This window comes from Lonchura striata, chromosome 4 (assembly GCF_046129695.1).
Source record: "Lonchura striata isolate bLonStr1 chromosome 4, bLonStr1.mat, whole genome shotgun sequence".
NCBI lineage: Eukaryota > Metazoa > Chordata > Aves > Passeriformes > Estrildidae > Lonchura > Lonchura striata.
The window spans coordinates 19,640,631-19,657,022 of NC_134606.1; positions in this window are offsets into that span (position 1 = coordinate 19,640,631).

The window sequence follows — 16,392 nt, forward strand, 5'->3', positions numbered from 1 at the left end:
TTCTGAGTGGGATAAACATAGTATGGATGGTGGTAGCTGCTGCTCCCTTTGACAGTTTATTTCATCACACAAAAATACAAGGCATCAGGGACAGTTTGAGGCTCATTTAGAAAAATCCAGTCTATCAGGATCAGCAGAAGGCAGAGCTAAGCACAGGACTGAGCTACAGAAGAGCCCAAGTAGGGACTGTATTTTTCTGGGTAAAGGGGCAATGGGGTTGGGGTGTTTCAGAATGATATAACTTATAACCTGAAAATACCTTTTTCTTCTTTCTGATTGTAAGGTATTCCAACTAATTCAAATGTAGCTACCAAGTTTGTACAGATGTGTTTTATAATGCTTGGTGCACTTTATGCAATTTTTTGCCCTTAATTTTTTTTGCAACTCATACATCATTTTTGTATGATGCAACAAAGTTCAACAGTTAAACTATGCATCTGTCATTCTATATTTCAAAAGTGAGACCTACTAATATACTTTTATTACGTTATTCTTTATTTTGAAAAAACAAAGATTGCCTGTATTTATCTTTATTCATGCAACACATGATTTTATACACTTAGACATACCACTTTACAGTCATGTGTTTTTCAGTCCCAAACATTCTTGTATATTTAATTATTCCCTGTTCTGAAGCCAATCAAAGTTTTTATTTTACCTGTTATCCTTCTCATGATCTTTAGTTCTCACTTTTTCCTGTTTGAGATTAAGGGATCAGAATTGGGCTGATAGAGATATTGGGAAAATAAAGAAGTTCATTATATCTGGCTATCATTAACTGCCTGTCTACACCAAACTTAACACTTAAGGCTTAACACTTGGCACCTGAGCATCTATGTCTGCTGTAAAGTAAGGTAGTGGCACATTGCTACCTTAGATATTTTTTCTCGTAAAAAAGAAAATAAACTGTAAACCATAAAAAAATACTGTTACTTGTAGACCAGAATGTTTTGGATAAATCAAGATTCTTGAATAAGAAGGTTTCAAAGAAAAAAAGTTAAATATTTTTTCAGTGTGCTTTGTTTCCTTTGGTTTGAGTTTTTTAACTTGCTTTTAAAATGAAATTTACAGAAAATTTAGTAAGAAACTAACAGCCATACTATTTAGGCAACAAAATACCTTGCATTTCCAGGAGGAATTCAGATTTCTCCTCCAATTTTTTCATTATGTGTTGCACATGCCTGGTGTCAGTCACCAGAATGTTATCAAAAACAATTGTGAGGTAGGGTGAACAAGTGTATCCTGACTATTCTAGATGCAACCTGGGAGAGAAAACAAGACAAATAATTTATTTGTCATTTCACATTTTGCTGTGGCTACATTATCTTCTCTAAGGCAAGCAACAAAGTCCAAAATATTACAGAAGAAAAGATGTCTTGCCATCAATCACTGTGACATTTGAGATAACAAAAGCAAGTGCAGAAATCATAGGGCTCTAATAATTTCCCAGTAGACAAGATGTTTTAAAATGCCCACTCACCAAAAGATTCTCAGCTGCTTACAATACTGAACACAAAACACCCTAATAGTTTTGATTTAAAGAAAAGGCACTAAGCTTTAACACTATGGCAGCCACGAACCTGTGAGGCTTAACTTCTATTACATAACTGACTCACATTCTGGTGCCAAATATTGCAGCAGCTGCTGTGACAATCAGATCTTTTTTGATAGAATTTATTGGTAGGGAGTTAAAATGCAAGAGCTAGGATTATTGTATAGCAATATTTTTTCTTATTTTTCCTTTATATCTACACCTCTAAATGACCATGAAAATTTCTAATTAATTTGCCTTAAATAGTACTAACACAGCAGAGGAAAACAGTAGTATATACTCCCTGTGTTCGAGGAGTCTAGCATTTCTGTGGGATGAACTGATCTGATACAGGAAACAGATTTGCTCCAAAAGTTACTGTGAAACTAAATTGACATGAATCCAGATGTGGCTTTTTACCAGATCAAAAGGTATTTTCACATGAAAACTAATCTGAAACAATAAAATTCCTGAATTGTAAATATTTATTCTTACACTGTATAGAACTGTTGTAAAAGAGCACTCAAACTGGAATGCACAAGAAATTTATTAAAATGCATCTTTAACATTTATTTATATAGATTTGAATGAGTATTTAGGCTAAATAAGACAACAGTGAAAAATATTTTGCCTGTTAATGATGAAAGGGAAATTTCATTATTATCTCACTTTCAATAGAGGTACCTTCCAATAATTGATTCCTCAACCTTTTAAAATATTAAAGGATAGATAGGAGAAAATTGGTCATTGTCCTCTACTATATAAATTATTCACATCCTTTCTTAGTCTTATAGAAGCATCTGTGAAACCACTTGGATCTCAAAATCTCTCTCAAAGATACTACATCTACTATTACTTTTCTAAGAAAATATTCTAACTCCTAGAACTTAAATCTCATCACAGCTTCTGTCACAGTCTTCAGGAACTACATGAAGGAGGCTTTTTTTCCCAGTATGAAGATTGCAAATATCTGTTATTTCCTTAAGACTTCATTACTGCAATTTGAATAGAATATATAGATCATAGAAACATTTTACAGTTGAGGGTTAGACAGCTAAGAAAGTGCCTTTTCTTCAGAAGAATTAAATAACTTGTTATTTCCAAGAAAAAATGGCATTTCATATTTTGTGTAAAGTTAACCCAATTTCCAAGAATTTTAAGGAACTTTGTCTCATGCTTTACTACACGCCTTTGTCTTGGTACTATCAACCTAGCACATGATATGTAACATTTTCTAGTTTAAGTGATGTGATTTAGGAAAACATATGCAAAATAGTCTTTAAAAATCAATTATACAGGAGTATAATACCAATTTTGCAATATTATTAAAGGTCCTAAGAGACAGCTCAGTTAATTTTGTTCCAAATATAGTAAATTTATCCTCATGTATTATACATTGCTTAAATTTGTGTAGTATAAATAATAGATAATAGTTAATAATTTATTTATAAGAAATAAACATAATTTCCTTTTCTTTTGTAGTTTTAAGCCACATTGTTATTCATGTACTTGAGTTATGCCAATTAGCTATGCTTGCTAAGTGTAATAATACAAAAATTATTTCAAGCAATCTTTAAGATCTGTCAGGTATATTCAGAACCACAATAATGGTTTATTTAATAAAAACAATTATGTATTTCTAAGTTTTTTAAGCTCAGATTCCGTGTTCACCTCTACTATCTTTACATGCCAGTTAAATATATGCATGTACATACATGCATATACTCACATGCATATACATATAGAGTCAACCAGTCAAAAAACCTCATCTCAATATGATGAAATAGAGGAGATGGTTAGGAAAATAATTTAAATTATCTTTGATAAAGAGTTTTGGTTTAAGTTCCTATCAGAGCAGTGAAAAAAGTACTTACTTATGGAATAATAACTGAAACTTTTTTTTGTTCCAGTTTAAATACCAGTGAGCAACTTTTAGATGGTATGTCATTAAGCTGGGCTTCTGCCTCTGGAGAAAAATAGCGTGTTTATAAGAGTTTGTACGTTAATAATTTTGTACAAAAAGACTTGAAATAATATACATATATGCATATTTGCTCTACTTCTGATTTTCTCTAGATTTATTGGAACTTTATGACTATGTATAGAATTTGGATGGATTTATGATGATAAATTCTATATAGAAAAAAATTTTGAATATTTTATTTATAGATTAAATTTACAGTAGAACAACTGAAGTTATAAACAGGCCTTTGAGCATGTACCTGAGATAGGTAACATGAAAACAAATGAAGTGTGCTGTTAACATTACTAATAACTTTCAGTATTTTACCCTCATATTTGGTTTGAGTTTTCTGCAGCTCCTGCTGGGAAATTTGTGGTTTGTAGCCAAGTCTTAATTTTTCTGATACTCCCAGGTTTATCTTCATAATTCTTCAATATGGCATTCACATTGAGCATACAGAAAAGTGACAGAAAAGTGACAGAAAAGGGGGTAAAACAAAATTAAGCATAAAATTAAGAAAACAATTATCTCCATAAAAGGGTGAGAATATTTGAGGAGGCATGATACCTGCCTTTATGATAAGCTTTCTAATGAAAAAAAAAAGCAAACTTGATTAGTTATGTAATAGAAATTTAATGAGAAATCCACACCCCATCTTGTCATATTATTCATGAAAAATGATGGCTCAACACGTCCTTTAGAAGCATCAAAAAAGTTCCCTACTTGCACATTTTTAAGTGTTATACCAAATAATTTCATTTGCTGCACACCAGATGTTGTTTGGCTTGCTATTATTAGACCAAACACTGTCAAGCTTAAAACATTTAAAATCACCAGCTTAACATTCTTTTTAGTAACAGGGGGAAAAAAAAGCAAGCACAGATGTTTGATACAGGTCCCATTTGCCCTCAGCCTATTTTTGCCTACAGCCTCCTTTTGCAAGTCTTCCTTAAAAAGAACAAAAATATGGTCAGAACATCAGTCTTCATTGACATCAGCTGTTTTTTAGTTTAACCTCATTACAGTAGTAGTTCAAAAGGTGCTTCCTTCTCCAGTTAGCAATGTGACAACTGGACAAGCTGTATTATGCTCTCCAAATCTAGACCTCTAAATCTTAACCTTTTGAATTCCAAAAAAATATCTTTCAGCACTGTAAGACAGTTACAGTATAACTCACAGGACTGAAATGCTAATGCATGCAATATATATGCAGGAAACAACTGGGGTAGCTGGCTCCACTGTCATGAGTTATGTTTCACAGAAGAGCAAGGGAAAAGGACACTGTTGTTAGAGGTAATATGATGTGGCACAGAATAAAAAATGTGTTAGAAGATTAAGTCTAATTTTAACTGTTATTTGAAGGCTGGCTATGACAGCCATCAGTCTTAACAATCTGAGAAAGGTTTTTAAAATTATTTATAATAGTACTGGTTTAGTGGTAGATATATCTGATTGACAACTTTTTATTTAAAGTTTTTTTCAAAAGCAGAAAAAGTGTCTTTTTTTTTTTAATGGCAGTAATTGTAGAAATAGAGCTGCAACTTTTCTTAGAAAATGTTAGAAATAGAGTGCTTGAAAAAGTTGAATGTGTAAAAGAGTGAAATTATTCTCATAGTATTTGAGGTAAATTACAAAGCACTTTGTGTCTGGAATTATACATATATGAGAGAAGAAAGATGGTGCAAGGAGATTGTTTTGTTGTTAAGGTAAGCAGAGAGGTTATGCCCATGTTCTAAAGAAAAGTGACAGAATGGAACCTAAAAAATTGCTGAACATTGGATGAGTTATTTCTGGATAAAACAAATAAGAGTGAGAAGATCCAAAAACCAGTTTTCAGTATAAGACAAATAACATGAGGATGAGGCATGGCCGGATTGCTGAGATTACAGTTGGTCAAATGCTACAGATAATTAGAGAAGTTCATTTTGGATTCACACAGCACCCAGATAAGCATATCAGAAATACCATCTATACATTAAATATGTTGGTAACTTTATCAGGAATAGCAAATTTGGGCACAGAAGGAACAAAACTGTAACCAGTAAGAAGAAAGTATTAAGACTGTTTTTTATTATCTGGGAGAAGATAAGGACAAAGAAGCAGAGAGATAGAGGTAACTGGGGAAGGAGCATGGAAAAATGGAGGCAAGTGGGGTTAAAAGGGGCTGTTTGAATGTAAGCAGGATGGTGGTCAGTACACTTGAGTTCTACACCTGATCACCACAAAGTTTCCTACCTCCTGTTGACATCTATTCCTAAAAGGGATATGTGTATGTGTACATGTGAACAACCACCAGCAGACTACAGACTAGCTAAACAGAAGAAGAAAGATGAGTCTGTCTTGCAGCTCATGTCAATGCTGATTCTGCCGATATTGATGTTGATAAAGGCATTGTTCTCTGTCCTTTTTGGTCCGTGTGGCTGTTCCTGCTCTGTGATGTGTATCTGTATATGTTAATTTGTGTTTGGCCTCTTTGTTAATCAGATCTAGAGACTGGCAGCTACAGCAGCTATGCCTCTGTGACTGAGCCAAAGAAACACTTCCTGATGTAAGCCCTCCTAAAGCTGCAGTGGGTATCAGGAATAAAACTTTCCTGAAACTCAAAGATTCCCAGCTGTGGCTTCCTTTAGAAGCTGTGGTTTTCATAGTTTTTGGTTTGGTTTGTTTTTTTTTAATTATGAAATGGTCCAGAATAGTCTTCTTATTCCTTGAAATCTGAAGCTTGGTGTCATTTTAAAAAGCAAATGTCTAATGTCAAGTGTATGTAAGTAGGATTTGTCCTAATTTTTTTCAGTAACTTCTCTACCTAATCTCATAAGGAACATTTCTAAGTTTCAAAGACTCAGTCTTCCCAAAAAAATGAAGTTATTTATGTTTCTTTCTTAAGGCATCTTCTAAAATGTAAAAGTTGATAGACTGCTCAACCTGTCCTACCATATTAATCAAATTATCAGTTTTAAGGAAATTAGGCTTTCATGTGAGAAATCCTCGGTTACTTCACTTTTCTATCAAACAAAGTATGAAAATATTTTGTTGGAGTAATATTTACGGATTTTAAATATTGCTGTTTCTTCTCAATAGCTAAACAATGCATATCTTGTGTTCTCTATTGGAAATCTTATGTGTGGGTAGGATAAAAATGAAATGGGAAAAAATAAAAATATTTTACAAAATGCAAGTGAATAAAATTATAAGTAATGTCTTTTTTAAATAAAGTATTTTAAAGTTCCTTCCAATATCATGAAACCAGGGAATTACAGGGAAAGGCCCTAGCTGGAGAAATCCTCATAAGGTCTGTTGAATGAGCCAGGCTCATCCAGCACAGCTAGAAAAAGATGCACAATGCAATGTTTCACTGACATGGAGAAACTGGTGTATGATATCTTACATGCACACTCGGCTGTCTTTCGGAGTCAGTATTCGCAATAACATAAGAATAGAAATTTATACTTTGACATTTTATTTTAATCTTTTTTTTATTTTTAAGAGTGGATTAGAATCTCTGTAATTAGATGAAGGCCTGCTCTTCATGGAATTCTCAAACAGCTTTAGATTTTGTATTTAGTCCATATGGATCTAAAGTATCTGCTAGAAGTGGTGATAGAAGTCATAATACATATTCTTGCTATATATAGTAAGAGAACAGACTTAATGTGAACAGTAGGTAATGATGAAGGCAGGTCTGAGTTATATTTCTCTCATGACACAAATAAGCAGTCTTTCTGGAGAGGGCAAGGTCTAATATTTGGATTTATTTTGTCAAACACAGTTATGTTTTGTCATTTCACATGCTGGTTAAATGCTGTGGCATTAACATAGAACACTTTTGAATATGGTTGCTACATTTTATGACTGAAACACCTCATATATTTAACATGGAGAATTACATGTTAAATGTGCTATTCCATCTGGAAATAGCATCTCTTTGAACCAAGAAAGGAAGGTGCTTTGGACATAAAGATCCTTAAGACCCTTAATGGATCTAAAAGTCTGTTAAGGATATTCCCTGTGCCCATTGATTTATTTATATATTTCAGAAGGCTGAGTCTGTGATTCCTATATTTTATATATTGAAATTGAGGGTACTCATTAAGGAAGAGGTTTTTAAAAGAAGCAAACTGTAAAGGTGGATCTCGAATAATTAGCACTCCACTGTAGACAGAGGCTGTTGATCAATGGTTTTTTAGCCTAAAGTACCTAAAATTCACAGACTATATATAAAATACCGTTTGTGAAAAGTCTAGAAGAATACCAATATGACAGGATAAAAAGGGAAGGTAAACACATTAGGAAAAAGCTTCAAAAACTACCTCTTACTAGCTGTCACTCACAACCATCACAAATTGTATGACAGAACACCCTGAAATAGCAGATTTTTTTCAGAGTTCAGCTTTCTCTTAAAATATTCTAATCCACTCAGACATCTACATTGCAGACCATAGACTACATAAAAGAATTATGAAGATGAAAGAGAAAGCTTGTGAGAAGGATGAAATAAATAGCGTGTTTCTCAGAGGTTATGCCTGACATAAGTCTTCTTTTCCAAGTTTTTATTGCCACTCAACAGTTCAAACTGTAACTAGCCCTCTTATTCTTCTCAGTGTGCCCTTTGGTATCTTTGTGTCTCCATTCCAGTTACACGTGCCAGTCTCTTTTTCTCCCTCTTTGTCATCCTTTTCATGTATGTCAGCACTCACAGAAGCTTCAAAAATAGCCATCCTCCCCAGTCCGTTCAGGATGGGAGTGTGTACAAAGGAGATGGAGGGAGATTACTGTGAACTCAGTAAGGCTTCTTCATTTCAGAGACCCAGAGGAGAAGGAACTAGTAGGAAACAGCCTGTATCTGAGACAGGGAGTCTCTCTTTTAATTCCCTAGCATATTGAAAAATTGCCAAAAGAAAACAAACATAGTACTGCCAGTGTCCCTTAATGGAGTGAAGATGTAGAAGCCCTCAGAGTCTGAAGTTGATATTTTGTTCATGTTAATCAGAAACAGAATACTGTGTTATTGTATTTATAAAATCAGGATAAATTGAAAAGCTATGAAAGATCATGGTGCCTTGAAATGAAATATCCATGCTTGGGAAACAGAGATGATGATGCTTATAAAAGAAATAATGTTTTTGGGGGAGATGTAACCTAAGTGCGGCACAAAGCAAAAAAAAGGAAAATGAATTGTAGAAAGCCTTTGGTCATCTGTGTGGGTATACAGCATGAGTTGTCTGTTTTTTCCTGCAATCATTGAGAATTTTAGAAGTAGTCAGTCAAGTAAACTACCTAGAGGCAACAGTAGTGTCTCATAAATCCTAAAGAACCTGAAAGACCATTATTATTTCTAAGGTGCTTCAGACACTTGGGTTTTTTTTTTTTTTTTTTTTTTTTTGTAGAGAAGATGAAATATTTTGAGTCTATATTTCTGTTGTTGCCTGTATCTTTCATGTTTTCAAAAGATAGATATTATTTTACAGTATTTTTTTTCTGTGGCAGGTAAAAGCCTGGTGTTGGTGGTCTGGATTAATATAACTATTTCTGCTAAAACAGCCTTTCTGTACAACCACATTATGCACATAGACTAATTGTATATCAATTTCCTACTGATAAAATGAGCAAAGTGTTGCATGAGATTTTTTTCCTTCCCTCTCTTTTTCGTCTATTCAGAATAAAAAAAAAATTACATCATTGTATTTTTTATTTACCTTAATGACAAATTGAAACATTAGTTTCAATTTTCATTTTTATAATAAAAACAGTAAAAAAATAGGATTTGTATGACCTGACTCTTTTTTCAGAAAATTCAGCTGGTATACAGCTATTTCTTCAAGAAAGTAGAGGTCTAAACATCTGTAGATTTAATTTCAATGTAAAACTTGATGTTTGTTTGTCTGATCCTGTTGAAAAGTTTCATTTTTGCAATTGCACAACTTTTCAGATAAAAATACCAAGCAAGAAGTGCCTTTTTCATCTTGGGAGACCTTTTATGAAAAACCTCAGGAGAAAGCTCATAACTGCAAGTACTGCATTCATCTGAAGGGTAGAAGGAGGACAGACAATTGAAGGTGAAGTCACTGAAATTTTTAGCACAAACATATGAATTAAATATTACAAGGACAAGAAATGTTAGAAGAGGCTTGTGAAGAAAAAGAACCTAATTTTCTTCTTCATTAAATTATAAGTGTAAAAACTTCAAAGATTTAATATTGGGTTTTGTAGCTAGATACATTATCTTAAATTCTGCATCTGTTGTTTAAAACTTGACTTTTCCCCTGTATACATTTATATGCTTTTGCACTTTCCAGTGTTATTTTCTAGAGACTTAGACTTACTGCCCAAAATTTACAGTCTACTCTAGCTCATTATAAATAGGGGACCACATTGCTGAATTACCTTATCTGAAGCTGGGCCAAGCTCATGTCAAAGATTTGCAAAACTAATTAAAAGTTAGTTTATCAAACACTTAATATTTTTTCTCCTGTTATACTTCAGTATATCCCTACATATAATGTATCTTTGTAGACAAGTAAGACAGTAAGCCCATACAGGTAATTTATCTCATTTGTCCCCCATGTCTAGCACTACCAGAGACAGTTTATGCTGGGTTAAATTACTCCTTATCATCTCTGACTGCTTTTCTTTCTATAATTATGGAATGTTCCAACATTTGTTCACTGAAATAATCAACACTTGAAGACAAATCCTTTTTCTTTCTGCTTTCTAGTATAACTGAAGTGTATAAAAATAATGGAATGTCTGTTGAGGATATCTACAAACTAATCAATTTGCTGCCATGGCAGTAACACCTAACAGAGATAGGGGTATGGTGAGAACTAAAACTACTTCTCCAGATTGTACAAAGATATGTTTCAGTTAAAATTAATTTTCTGTGATGTATACCAGTTTGTTACAACACTGTGACTTTTTCTCCACATCAAGTCTCTGCTAAATCAGGGATTTCTGCAACACAGTCTATGATTTAGCATCCCTTTTTAGTTTCCTAGAATCCTGATCTTAGATCACCTTTTATCCTTTTCCCAAGAAAGGCAGGCATATTTGCTCAAAGAAGAAATGAGCTCCTTCAGTGGTTGATCTACAACTGACCTGAGCCAGCTTCAGCCATGCAATGCTGACTAGACCCTGTGTAGGCCAACCACCACCACATCTGCATGGTAGCTATGGTAGCTACCTATACACTAGCCAAAGAGGCTTAGTGTGAACATGTTTGACTACAGAAGACACCTTAAAAACCATCTAGTTCCATAATCCCTGCCTTGGACAGGAACATCTTCCAGTAGACCAGAGCCTAATTCAACATGGCCTTAAATGCTACCATGGATGGGGCATCCATAATTTCTCTGGACAGCCCATTCCAGTGCCTAAACCTGAACCTCTCTGAGTTTAAAGGCATTCCCTCTTGTCCTACATGCTCTTGTAAATAGTTTATCTTCATCTTTCTTTAGGCTCCTTTTAGGTACTGGAAGGCTACAATTAGGGCACCAAGGTGCCTTCTCTTTTCCAGCCTAAACACACCCAAATCTCTCAACCTTTCCACATAAGAGAGGTACTCTGTGCCTCTAATCAGCTTGGTGGCTTCATCTGGACTTGCTCCAACAGGTCTGTGTCCTTCCTGAACTAGGGAGCACAGACCTGGATGCAGCACTGCAGAGGATCTGCAGTCAGGGGGTGTTTATCCACCTAAACTTGGGATGACTCCCAAGGTAAATCATGAGTTTGAGAACTCTCACCTCTTTTGATTAGAGATTACATTTTCTATGTTACCCTTTCTAAAATGTCGAGGAGACTTGTGTTAGTTTTGTAGGACCCATTCCGTACAACATCACAAATCAGTATTCAAATAGATAATTGGTTTATCTTGTTTAATTGGTCTAGAAAATAATTCTCATTTGACTATATAGTTTCTCTCAGTTTTATAAACCTCTGAGAAACAATCTTCTGTGGGTTATATTATATTGTGAACTATATAACCCCATCCGTATCATTTTTCCTCAAATTTGTTCTTATGTGGAAGAGCTGCTTTAGTGATATCCATTCTCACTTCTCCTACAGTTTTCATAGAATCACAGAATATTCTGCATTGGAAGAGGCCCACTAGGGTCAGCAAATTTCAGCTTCTGGTTCTGAACAGGGCAGTCCCCAAGAATCCCACCATGTGCCTGGGACTGTTCAAATGCTTCTTGAGCTCTGTCAGGCTTAGTGCCATGACCATTTCCCTGGAGCGCCTGTTCCAGTGCCCAACCTCCCTCTCTATTCTCCAACTTAAATTTCCTCTGACACAGCTTCATACCATTCCATTGGGTCCTGTCCACTGGTCAACAGAGAGATCAGTAGGACAAGCCCCTCTGCTTGTCCTCATGAGAAAATTGAAGCCTGTAATGAGGTCTTGCCTCAGTCTCCTCCAGGCTGACCAGACCAAGTGAACTCAGCTCCTTCTCATGCAGCTTCCCCTCTAGACTCTTCACACCCCTCTTTTAGATACTCTAATAGTTTCATGTGTTTTTTATAAAGCATTGCCCCAAAATGCACACAATTCTCAAGGTGTGAATGCACCAGTGCAGAACAATGTGGAACAATCACCTTCCTTGACCAGCTAGTGATTCATTAATGAATAATCTATATTTAGAAATAGACCTGCAAGGCAGCGTGCTGAAGTGATATATCTTCAAGGAAGGACCTGCTATTGCAGCAGTGACCTCCTGTAATAAAAAGGTGGCTTGATACAATAGACTGCTCAGGAAATCATTTGTTATTATACATACAGTATTCACAACTGTTGGATTTGGGAAACTAAAAGTTATACCTGTGGAGTATTCTCCACAGATTTTAAGTTGAGAATTTAAGTAAATAAGAAATAGATTAAGCCTGTATCCAGAAAGTCTTCAGGCTAAGTGTGCTGGCAAAAAACTATACACATCTCCACTTCCAGCTTACCTGGACCCAAACCTGGGAGCAAAATAACAGTTGTGGACAATTTTCAGACTAGAACTCTCTGAAGGGAAACAGGGAGTTGAATCCAGCTGACAGTGTAGAAAGATATAACCTCATGGTCACAAAAGAAGTCCAAGATGAAGGAAATAGAACATTGCTTGATAGACCATACAGTGATGAAATCTCAGAAAAATCATCCAACTCATCCCTATTCTCTCTAAGGATAGAAAATATATAGATCTGCTTACATCTTAAAACCAGGATACCTGGGAAGCTCTAAAAACATCCTTGCAACTACTGTCACGTGCCCAAACACCTGTGAGCATGAATAGACCCTACTGGGGCATTATTGTCATAGCTTTTCAGAATCCTAGCAACAATCTTAGTTACTGATTGTAGAAAATATAAAATAACTATTTTCAGTAAAACAAATAAAGCAAACTTTGAAAAATAATGTAAATGACACTCTAGAAATATAAACCACATACTCTGCATATTTAGATTTTGTTCTGTAAGTGGATTACAGTATGACTGTTTAATCATTTTTTAAATAAGATCATTTTTAAAAATAAAATATCATAGTTTAGGGCACATGTTTCACACTGTGGTCTGGTGCATTCATAGAGAAGCATTATTAACCACATTTTTGCATAATCTCATTACTTCATGTTATGTGACTGACAAGACTTAAATTTTTCTTACATCTTCCTGATTTCAAATGCATGGATGTTCTGCAGTCATTATGCTCTTTCAGATTCTTTTTTGTGTGTTTCCCACTGTGTCACACGAGTTTCACACACCATTACTCAATTAAAAGCTGGCATAAAAAAATTATTATATTTGGCCCTGAATCACTTAGATGGACCTTTGAAACCCATGTATAAATATCTGTGAATTTCATTAACACAATGGATGTTTTCTTCTTTAGCCAAAGATAATTTCTAAAAATTTCAGAAAACCAGAAAACTCAGTTAGTTATATGAACTAACAGTATATAGTTTAACCAAAGAATGTAGAGATGTTTGTTGTCTCTAGTACAGCGACAAATAGTTTCCTGAGATAGAAAAAAAGTCAGCAAAGGAAACTTTTTTTCTGAAAGAAGGCAGCCACAGAGAAATCCAAGAACTGTAGCAGCAAAATCATTTTATTACAGCAGATTGGTGGTCTAAATACCATATAGGCGTTACCTCCCATTCTCTGCAGTGCTGTCACAGATGTCAAGGACATGAGAAAAATGAGGATGAGAATACTTCTTCCTGCAGTTAAAAGTGAAGAATTCAGATGAGGAATTTCTCCTTATGTTATCCACTGTGCATTTTAATATTCATAGCTGAGATTTAAATCAACCCAAGTTAGGAAAACTATGACTGAAAAACCCTATGAAAAAAGTAAACTTTTTTTCTTTTAATGAGAATAAATTAGTTTTATATTACCCTCATTGAAGCATAATTACTATATGTCTGAAAGAAACATAGTTGAGTATTTAGTTGCAAATACATGCAAGAAACCAACCGTATAAGTGGGTTTCCCTGTAAAAAGAAAGTTATATCAAATAAAGGAAACATCTTCTAAAAAGAAAAAAAAAATAAATAGCTCTTTCTAGCTGCTTCAGTTTAAAATAAGCAATTATGCTTTACATGTTGTAAAACTACAAATCGAACTACACCAGCAGGGGAGTGAAACTTGGAGGTGTAAACATGGGAAGAAAGATAAGATTTCAGTTGAGATTTCTCATTAAATTAAAAGAAGTAGAGGTATGTTGTATCAGATGCCAAAAAAGCAGAAGAGAAGGTTTTAGCACCAGATTGTGCAGAAAGCAAGGGAGTCCAAAACTGGATGAGTAGGGATGAAAGAATGAGGAAAAGCGTTGCAGAATATTTGCAAGATAGCAAATATCAGTAAAAAACAAAGTTTTTGTATGAATTTTTTCTTCAAAAATTCCATTTTAAAGACTAAAAAAATAAAATAATAAAAAAATTTAAAAGCTGAGAAAATACTCAAAATATATACATCAGCTAAAAAACAAAAACAACAAACCAAATAGTAGCATGATATATCTGTGTGTTATTTTTCCGATTTAAATATATAATAATTCCTTTAGGGTATAAAGTTGTTAGCTGGCAAAATATGCCAAAGTACATAGAAAAATCAACATCTCATGTGAACAGAAATTCATATTGGATAGATACTAATGTAATATCTCTGAACAAAGAAGTGGAAAACATATATTCTGCATAAGTAGTCTTCTCTCTATACCAGCCTTGAAGTATTACCTTTCCCTTTAGATAATTTCCCATTGGCCTTTTCCTGATAGAATATTTCTTTCCAAAATATTTATTTATGTGGTTATTCTCTTAAACATGGCAAATAAAGCAGAAAGTTGACTTTTACACTACCTCAGCAGTGCTATCTCTTCTCGGTCCAGGATCAGTGCTGATTTACCTGTCTATAGCTGGATCAGTTACTGCCAGTAAAATTAAGTTCCTGATTGTCAGGCTAACTATAATGAAATATGGTAATTTTTCCCCCTAGTGTTTTTTTTTAATCTAAAGCTATGCCATTAGGAGCGTCATTTGTGAATGTGAAATGGTGTCAATGGTTTATATCTGAATATTCAAGGAACCCTGAAGTAACAGTGAATCATGAGACTAACAGAAGTGTTTAGGATGCCTGTTGTGGAAGCAACTGTTGGAAGCCTACTTGGCTCCCAGCTCTTACCTGTGTTTAGAAATAAAACATGTAGGCCAAAGAACTTTAAATCCTTTTCTCTGGATTTCTTCCCCTTCTCTTCCCCTCATCCAGTTTTACTATTTCCTAGGCTCTTTATCATAGTCAATATACAATTTAATTTTCCGATTATGTGTCATTTTATTAGGAAAGATAATAATAATGACAAATTTTCCTTTGCAGTCTGGAACAATACTCTTTCTCAAAAAAAGTTCATTTTTGAGTATGAATACAAAATGGTAGTGACTTCAATACATTAAAAAGGAGCAGTTCACCCCAGAAGAAAAGAAACAAAGTGGAAAAATCGAAGAATATAGCATATGTATAGAAATAAGAGTCTATGTCTCTCCTGTTAATTGATGTCTAATGAGAACTTAATAAGAGAAATCAAAATACTCTTTTAATTTGGATGAAGAAGAGATTTGTTGGTGGAATTTTTGTCCTCATGAGAGCACCTGAAAGAAGTGATAACAGATTTTAGACTGAAGAACAGCAAGTGTAGTTTGAATTTGTGGGCTGATTATTATGCATATTTTCTTAAGAGGTGAGGAGAGCAATAAAACAAGTTCATCACCTGGTTACAATTATCTTCTTTGATGTAATCATTTGAATTTATTTTCTAGTTCTGATAAGACTGATAACAAGACATCATCTTTACCATTGATGCCTAGAGAGGCTATCTAGAACAGAGGGTAGATATGTTAAAGGAATAAAGTAGGTATTTATTAAAAGGCCTTTAAAGGATACACCTTGGGCAGTACAAGAGCACAGCCATGGCTGCACCCAAGATGGATGCCTGTTCCCAAGTTTTCACACTTTTATAAGTTTTGGTCTGTTTACATATTTACATATTAATTGTCCAATTACAGCTTCAGGTTATGAAGTCCCATCCTCCCAGATTGCTCTCCTCAATTCACTGTTGTTTACTCTTTTTGTGCCTGAAGCTGCAATGGTGTCCTTGGTTCTCAGGCTGGAAAAGGAATGTTTTGTCTAACTGTGAAGATAAATTGATAACACTTTATATGAAGTTCAGAGTTATATACTAATGCAGTACAGAATCTGGAAAATATGAAAGTTAAAACTTAAGGCATCACCATCACATCTTGTAGTTTTTGCCCAAATTTTGCTCTTAACATTATTGATAAGCATGGACTTTGTAAGAACAATGCTTTTACCCAACTCATGATACTTGACAACCGGTTCTAAGGACACAGTGATGGGATGTAAATTA